Source organism: Drosophila bipectinata, unplaced genomic scaffold, assembly GCF_030179905.1.
Source record: "Drosophila bipectinata strain 14024-0381.07 unplaced genomic scaffold, DbipHiC1v2 scaffold_219, whole genome shotgun sequence".
In the NCBI taxonomy this organism is placed as follows: Eukaryota; Metazoa; Arthropoda; class Insecta; order Diptera; family Drosophilidae; genus Drosophila; species Drosophila bipectinata.
Genome location: NW_027222864.1, coordinates 52501 through 62500, shown reverse-complemented (window position 1 = coordinate 62500; position 10000 = coordinate 52501). Strand labels below are relative to the sequence as shown.

Sequence of the window (10000 nt, the reverse complement as noted above, 5' to 3'; positions counted from 1 at the left end):
ATAAAAATACAATATTATGCATATATTTAATTCTAAAATATCTTTATATTTTCACATACAACAATTTGTATATATTCACATATATATATTTGCTTAATTTTATAATAAAATTATCGCATATGTATTTTGATAATAAATTTAAAATTTATTTTCTTTGTATATAAAAGTCTAGTTTTATATGATATAAAACTAAGCACTTTTTAATTTTCATATATTTATATATTTTCATATATATAGTTTATTCATATTTATTTATACAATAATAATAATAATATTACTACTATTATCATATACGTATATGAAATTAAATTTAATTCCATATACTTACTAGGATATAATAAAAAGAAATTTTTATTTGCCTAGAACCAGAAATTAACGATAATAATTGGAAACTTGTCAAATTATAATTTATAATAAGACGTAGACGCTTCAACGATATTATCTAAGTATACAATATAGTGTATATATAATATATAATATAGTATGTTATATTATATAGATAGGCTTACACCACCTACCATATATACCTTTTTGACCACACTTTCGTCAAGCTGGGTATTTATTTGCCTTCTTTCCCTCACCTAAAAATACTCATCGGTATTTTAGTATATTCATATAATATAAATAATATACTATATTGGTAGGACGACACCACCTACCCTATATACCTTTTTGAACACACTTTCGTCAAGCTGGGTATTATTTGCCTTTTTACCCTCACCTAAATATACTCATCGGTATATTCCAGTATATTTTAGTATATCAATCTGAATATGTATATCCATATCCATATCCATATGAAAATAATTTAATATTTGCATATTTAATATAATATAATAAAATTATTATATTATCTATTATATTGTAGGCTATCCCCATCACTTCCCATATTTTTCATATACCTATAAATATTTTCATATCCATATATTTTTTTTTTTATTCATATCTTTTCCTATATGTTATATGCATATCTATTCATAACCATATGCTCCTCTATTTATACTGCTGGTCTTCTGTTTAATATAATATTATTTTAATATTATATTGGTAGGCTGAACACCACCTACCCTATATACCTTTTTGAACACGGTTTCGTCAATCCGGTCATTTATTGTATGGGAAGTATGACTTTCCCACACATATTTGGATATCCATACGATTGCATATCCATATGAAAATATTTTTAATATTTTTAATATATTTTTAATATTTCCATATTTAATATAATATAATTAAATTATTATATTATATATTATATGGTAGGCTATCACCATCACCTACCATATATTTCATATACATATAAATATTTTCATATCCATATATATTTTTTTATATTCATATATTTTCATATATGTTATATGCATATGTATTCATAACCATATGCTCATATATATTAATACTGGCGGTCTTCTGTTTAATATAATATTATTTTAATATTATATTGGTAGGCCGAACACCACCTACCCTATATACCTTTTTGAACACGGTTTCGTCAATCCGGTCATTTATTGTATGGGAAGTATGACTTTCCCACACATATTTGGATATCCATACGATTGCATATCCATATGAAAATATATTATATTTTATATTTTTAATATATTTTTAATATTTCCATATTTAATATAATATAATTAAATTATTATATTATATATTATATGGTAGGCTATCACCATCACCTACCATATATTTCATATACATATAAATATTTTCATATCCATATATATTTTTATATTCATATATTTTCATATATGTTATATGCATATGTATTCATAACCATATGCTTATATATTAATACTGGCGGTCTTCTGTTTAATATAATATTATTTAATATTATATTGGTAGGCCGAACACCACCTACCCTATATACCTTTTTGAACACGGTTTCGTCAATCCGGTCATTTATTGTATGGGAAGTATGACTTTCCCACACATATTTGGATATCCATACGATTGCATATCCATATGAAAATATTTTTAATATTTTAATATATTTTAATATTTCCATATTTAATATAATATAATTAATATTATTATATATATGTTATATGCATATGTATCATAAACCATATGCTCATATATTAATACTGGCGGTCTTCTGTTTAATATAATATTATTTTAATATTATATTGGTAGGCTGAACACCACCTACCCTATATACCTTTTTGAACACGGTTTCGTCAATCCGGTCATTTATTGTATGGGAAGTATGACTTTCCCACACATATTTGGATATCCATACGATTGCATATCCATATGAAAATATTTTTAATATTTTTAATATATTTTTAATATTTCCATATTTAATATAATATAATTAAATTATTATATTATATATTATATGGTAGGCTATCACCATCACCTACCATATATTTCATATACATATAAATATTTTCATATCCATATATATTTTTTTATATTCATATATTTTCATATATGTTATATGCATATGTATTCATAACCATATGCTTATATATTAATACTGGCGGTCTTCTGTTTAATATAATATTATTTTAATATTATATTGGCAGGCTGAACACCACCTACCCTATATACCTTTTTGAACACGGTTTCGTCAATCCGGTCATTTATTGTATGGGAAGTATGACTTTCCCACACATATTTGGATATCCATACGATTGCATATCCATATGAAAATATTTTTAATATTTTTAATATATTTTTAATATTTCCATATTTAATATAATATAATTAAATATTATATTATATATATATGGTAGGCTAACACCATCACCTACATATATTCCATATACATATAAATATTTCATATCATATATATTTTTTTTAATATTCATATATTTTCATATATGTTATATGCATATGTATTCATAACCATATGCTATATATTAATACTGGCGGATCTTCTGTTTAATATAATATTATTTTAATATATATTGGTAGGCCGAACACCACCTACCCTATATACCTTTTTTGAACACGGTTTCGTCAATCCGGCATTTATCGTATAGAAGTACGACTTTCCCACACATATTTTTGGATTTATCCATACGGTTGCATATCCATATGAAAAAATATGTTTAATATTTTTAATATTCGTGAGGTTTTAAATAGGGACAGAAGGAATCTCTTGAATTGAATCATGCGCGTCACTAATAAGATGACGAGGCATTTGGCTACCTATGCGAAAGTAATTCAACTCCCGCCGTCTTAAGTTTTAAGACTTATAACAATATATGTTTAATATTTAATATCCGTGAGGTTTTAAATAGGGACAGAAGGAATCTCTTGAATTGAATCATGCGCGTCACTAATAAGATGACGAGGCATTTGGCTACCTATGCGAAAGTAATTCAACTCCCGCCGTCTTAAGGTTTAAGACTTATAACAATATATGTTTAATTTTAATATCCGTGAGGTTTTAAATAGGGACAGAAGGAATCTCTTGAATTGAATCATGCGCGTCACTAATAAGATGACGAGGCATTTGGCTACCTATGCGAAAGTAATTCAACTCCCGCCGTCTTAAGGTTTAAGACTTATAACAATATATGTTTAATATTTTTAATATCCGTGAGGTTTTAAATAGGGACAGAAGGAATCTCTTGAATTGAATCATGCGCGTCACTAATAAGATGACGAGGCATTTGGCTACCTATGCGAAAGTAATTCAACTCCCGCCGTCTTAAGGTTTAAGACTTATAACAATATATGTTTAATATTTTTAATATCCGTGAGGTTTTAAATAGGGACAGAAGGAATCTCTTGAATTGAATCATGCGCGTCACTAATAAGATGACGAGGCATTTGGCTACCTATGCGAAAGTAATTCAACTCCGCCGTCTTAAGGTTTAAGACTTATAACAATATATGTTTAATATTTTTAATATCCGTGAGGTTTTAAATAGGGACAGAAGGAATCTCTTGAATTGAATCATGCGCGTCACTAATAAGATGACGAGGCATTTGGCTACCTATGCGAAAGTAATTCAACTCCCGCCGTCTTAAGGTTTAAGACTTATAACAATATATGTTAAATATTTTTAATATCCGTGAGGTTTTAAATAGGGACAGAAGGAATCTCTTGAATTGAATCATGCGCGTCACTAATAAGATGACGAGGCATTTGGCTACCTATGCGAAAGTAATTCAACTCCCGCCGTCTTAAGGTTTAAGACTTATAACAATATATGTTTATATTTTTCATATCCGTGACGTTTTAAAGAGGGACAGAAGATCTCTTGAATTGAATCATGCGCGTCACTAATAAGATGACGAGGCATTTGGCTACCTATGCGAAAGTAATTCAACTCCCGCCGTCTTAAAGTTTAAGACTTATAACAATATAAATGAAAAAATATTTTTCATTTTTCACGTCACTAATAAGATGACGAGGCATTTGGCTACCTATGCGAAAGTAATCAATTCCGCCGCCGTTATAAGGTTTTAAGACTTATAACAATATAAATGAAAAATATTATTTTCATTTTTCACGTCACTAATAAGATGACGAGGCATTTGGCTACCTATGCGAAAGTAATTCAACTCCCGCCGTCTTAAGGTTTAAGACTTATAACAATATAATGAAAAAATATTATTTCATTTTTAGGGGAAGGTTTTGAATCATGCGCGTCACTAATAAGATGACGAGGCATTTGGCTCCTATGCGAAAGTAATTCAACTCCCGCCGTCTTAAGTTTAAGACTTATAACAATATAAATGAAAAATCTTATTTTCATTTTTCACGTCACTAATAAGATGACGAGTCATTTGGCTACCCAAAAGAAGGTGATTCATCTTCCGCCTTTGTAAGATTTAATGATTTTAACAATATAAATGAAAAATATTATTTTCATTTTTCACGTCACTAATAAGATGACGAGGCATTTGGCTACCTAAACGAAAGTAATTCAACTCCCGCCGTCTTAAGGTTTAAGACTTATAACAATATAAATGAAAAATATTATTTTCATTTTTCACGTCACTAATAAGATGACGAAACAGTTAGTAGGCCACAATTAGTAGGGAAACGTGGACAACCCGTGATAAATCCTTATATGCTTTCTTAGATATAGCATATAAAGATTTTTTATACTAAATATACATATTTACACATGCATATTTACATTTTTTTTATATTTCGAATCATCAAGCAAAGGATAAGCTTCAGTGGATCGCAGTATGGCAGCTGCTCAACCACTTACAACACCTTGCCCGTTACAAAAGTCGTTTACAATTGATTCTAGGCTTTGTCATTGTATTAAATAATGTTTTCATATGTAACTAGCATGGCATCAGGTGATCAAAGATCCTCCCAATTTACTATGTTACAAATTACATTGGCATCACATCCATTGTCGTTTAAAATATAAATAATAAACTTTAAATGGTTTAGAAGCCATACAATGCAAATTGCCCCTTATTTATCATTGCAGTCCAGCACGGATACGACCTTAGAGGCGTTCAGGCATAATCCAACGGACGTAGCGTCATACCACTGTTCGCTCGAACAAGTATTGTGCCATTGGTCCGTACCTGCGGTTCCTCTCGTACTACGCAGGAATGCTGTCGCAACAACGTTTTGTCATTAGTAGGGTAAAACTAACCTGTCTCACGACGGTCTAAACCCAGCTCACGTTCCCTTGCATGGGTGAACAATCCACCGCTTGGTGAATTTTGCTTCACAATGATAGGAAGAGCCGACATCGAAGGATCAAAAAGCGACGTCGCTATGAACGCTTGGCCGCCACAAGCCAGTTATCCCTATGGTAACTTTTCTGACACCTCTTGTTAAAAACTCTTTAAACCAAAAGGATCGATAGGCCGAGCTTTTGCTGTCCCTGTGTGTACTGAACACCGAGATCAAGTCAGCATTTGCCCTTTTGCTCTATGTGTGGTTTCTGTCCGCACTGAGCTGGCCTTGGGACACCTCCGTTATTATTTGAGAGATGTACCGCCCCAGTCAAACTCCCTACCTGGCAATGTCCTTGAATTGGATCATACCTGAGTAATTGGAGTTATACCAAATTTTCAAATCGATAATACATGAATGCATCTCTCATTAAAGAATTTGTTTGCGATTATATAACAAACTCGTGATACTTTGATCAAGAAGCTTGCATCAAAACCCAATACCATAAGATATAATAAATATATCCGTATAATGGCTAGGAAATGATACACGTTCCATTTAATCAAGTAAGTAAGGAAACAATAAGAGTAGTGGTATTTCATTGTCGATACCAAACCGAAGTCTAATATCTCCCACTTATTCTACACCTCTTATGTCTCCTTACACTGCCAGATTAGAGTCAAGCTCAAAAGGGTCTTCTTTCCCCGCTAATTATTCCAAGCCCGTTCCCTTGGCTGTGGTTTCGCTAGATAGTAGATAGGGACAGAAGGAATCTCGTTAATCCATTCATGCGCGTCACTAATTAGATGACGAGGCATTTGGCTACCTTAAGAGAGTCATAGTTACTCCCGCCGTTGACCCGCGCTTACTTGAATTTCTTCACTTTGACATTCAGAGCACTGGGCAGAAATCACATTGTGTCAACACCCGCTAGGGCCATCACAATGCTTTGTTTTAATTAGACAGTCGGATTCCCCAAGTCCGTGCCAGTTCTGAATTGATTGTTAATTGATAATCGTTATAATTAATTAAGAACTCATTTGTTTGACCCAACTAGTATTCTTAAAAATTTTAGCAAGAAAGTTCCACAATTGGATACGTAACTAAACTATCCGGGGAACAAGTTACAACCATAAATGATTATAACTCTATTTACCCAGAACGAGCACATAAACCATATTATTGTTTCCCAATCAAGCCCGACTATCTCAATCTTCAGAGCCAATCCTTAGCCGAAGTTACGGATCTAATTTGCCGACTTCCCTTACCTACATTATTCTATCGACTAGAGACTCTTCACCTTGGAGACCAGCTGCGGATATTGGTACGGCCTGTTGAGAAGTTTGCGTATCCCCACCATAAATTTTCAAGGTCCGAGGAGAAAATATCGACACAACAGTATATGTCATGCTCTTCTAGCCCATCTACCATATCTCTCTGCGAAAGACTTCCATGGTAGTACGACTATAAAACAGAAAAGAAAACTCTTCCGATATCTCTCGACGGCTTCTTTATGGTCGTTCCTGTTGCCAGGATGAGCACGAGGCCCATATTTAATAACAAACGGATACTCAACAGGTTACGGAATTGGAACCGTATTCCCTTTCGTTCAAAATTATTCAAGTATATAATTTTCACAATAATTGTAATATTTATTTTTACTTGAAAATTTTCGGCTTTCGCCTTGAACTTAGGACCGACTAACTCGTGATCAACCACTGTTCACACGAAACCCTTCTCCACTTCAGTCCTCCAAGGTCTCATTCGATTATTTGCTACTACCACCAAGATCTGTACCAATAGCAGCTCCATGCAGGCTTACGCCAAACACTTCTACGCATACCATTGTACCTTCCTACTCACTAAAGTTTCAAAATTTATATTACAAGTAATATAAATCATCTACTTTAGCGGTAATGTATAGGTATACAACTTAAGCGCCATCCATTTTAAGGGCTAGTTGCTTCGGCAGGTGAGTTGTTACACACTCCTTAGCGGATTTCGACTTCCATGATCACCGTCCTGCTGTTTTAAGCAACCAACGCCTTTCATGGTTTCTGCATGAGTTGTTAATTTGGGCACCGTAACATTACGTTTGGTTCATCCCACAGCGCCAGTTCTGCTTACCAAAAGTGGCCCACTGGGCACATTATATCATAACCTTAAACTTCATATCAAGAAAGTTAAGGTTCTTACCCATTTAAAGTTTGAGAATAGGTTAAGATCGTTTCGACCCTAAGGCCTCTAATCATTCGCTTTACCAGATAAGATTATTTTATATAACATTAAAATGCACCAGCTATCCTGAGGGAAACTTCGGAAGGAACCAGCTACTAGATGGTTCGATTGGTCTTTCGCCCCTATACTCAATTCTGACAATCGATTTGCACGTCAGAACTGTTTCGGTCTTCCATCAGGGTTTCCCCTGACTTCAACCTGATCAAGTATAGTTCACCATCTTTCGGGTCACAGCATATCTGCTCAAGGTACGTTCCAGTTAGAGGCATAAATAATATAAATATTATTATACATAACTATATAGAACGCCCCGGGATTGTGTTAATTAACTATAAAATAGTTAAAAAACTAATCCCATTAATAGTCAAGTTAATTACGCTATTAGGTTTATATCCCAATAACTTGCACATATGTTAGACTCCTTGGTCCGTGTTTCAAGACGGGTCCCGAAGGTATCCTGAATCTTTCGCATTGTTAATCATACAAGTGCATATAATAAACACAAAAATCAATGATAATTATGCCATTATATAATTCCGAAAAATTAACGCACTGTATTCTTATTAATCTATCAACACTTTATCAAATTAATGACATTTATCCTATGTTAAAATGCAAGCATAATAATTTGAATAAACTATAAGTCATATTTTATGATAAATTATATATGTTAATAGATTACAATGTCCTTATATGGAAAAAATGCACACTATTTCTATAATATTATTTAAATATTATAACTTTAATGATGAATTTTCCATAATGGATATTCAGGTTCATCGGGCTTAACCAAGCAGTTTCACGTACTATTTAACTCTCTATTCAGAGTTCTTTTCAACTTTCCCTCACGGTACTTGTTTACTATCGGTCTCATGGTTATATTTAGTTTTAGATGGAGTTTACCACCCACTTAGTGCTGCACTATCAAGCAACACGACTCTTTGGAAACATCATCTAGTAATCATTAACGTTATACGGGCCTGGCACCCTCTATGGGTAAATGGCCTCATTTAAGAAGGACTTAAATCGTTAATTTCTCATACTAGAATATTGACGCTCCATACACTGCATCTCACATTTGCCATATAGACAAAGTGACTTAGTGCTGAACTGATTTCTTTTCGCTCGCCGCTACTAAGAAAATCCTTGTTAGTTTCTTTTCCTCCCCTAATTAATATGCTTAAATTCAGGGGGTAGTCCCATATGAGTTGAGGTTGTATAAAGCAATGTATATATATATATAAACAATATATCTCTATGAAGAACAATATATTTGATATATTTTCAATTTGCATCTTTAAATAAGAGACAATTCTAGTTAAAAAAAATTTAATTTTTTTTATGCTAGACATTTCTCAGTATTATTTGAATTGAAAAAAGAAAGAATTGTATATCTTCATTTTTTCTTTTATAAATATTTGAGATAATTGCTTTTATATTTAATATTATGAATATATAAATATATCCAATAATATACCATATGCATATCATTATAAAAATATATAATAATAAGCAACTTTATTAGCATAGTCTTACAACCCTCAACCATATGTAGTCCAAGCAGCACTATAAAATTAATTAAAGTACATAACAGCATGGACTGCGATATGCGTTCAAAATGTCGATGTTCATGTGTCCTGCAGTTCACACGATGACGCACAGTTTGCTGCGTTCTTCATCGACCCATGAGCCGAGTGATCCACCGCTTAGAGTTTTATAAATATATATAAATATACAATTCGTCAATTATGTTTTTATTGAAAGAAATTAAAAATACACCATTTAACTGGCTATATCAATTCCTTCAATAAAGTTATTTTTATACCTAAAATAATTGTTGCGAAATGTCTTAGTTTTATATAATCAATATAAATATAATTTATATTGTTTTAATATTATATAAAGCATTAACCTGTATATCAGGTACAACAATGTATATTTTAGGTGTTGCATTTATCAATGTATGCGCATAATTTAATATGAACAATACATCACGCAACGCATGTATATTAATTAAATATACACGCAATTTATATTCAATATATTCGTCTATATTTAAACATATAAAATATGTTTAATTTTTTTGATATACCTAAAATAATTGTTGCGAAATGTCTTAGTTTTATATAATCAATATAAATATAATTTATA

At 31.7% G+C, this 10000-nt stretch overlaps 2 non-coding genes across 2 annotated transcripts; both read right to left on the bottom strand.

The window, feature by feature from the left end:
• Positions 1–5119: 5119 nt before the first annotated feature.
• Positions 5120–9066, bottom strand: LOC138927321 (large subunit ribosomal RNA). The gene has a single exon (XR_011443839.1). It is a non-coding gene; the product is annotated as a large subunit ribosomal RNA (ribosomal RNA).
• Positions 9067–9384: 318 nt separating this feature from the next.
• LOC138927326 (5.8S ribosomal RNA) lies at positions 9385–9563 on the bottom strand. Its single transcript, XR_011443844.1, has one exon. It is a non-coding gene; the product is annotated as a 5.8S ribosomal RNA (ribosomal RNA).
• Between the last annotated feature and the right edge of the window lie 437 nt (positions 9564–10000).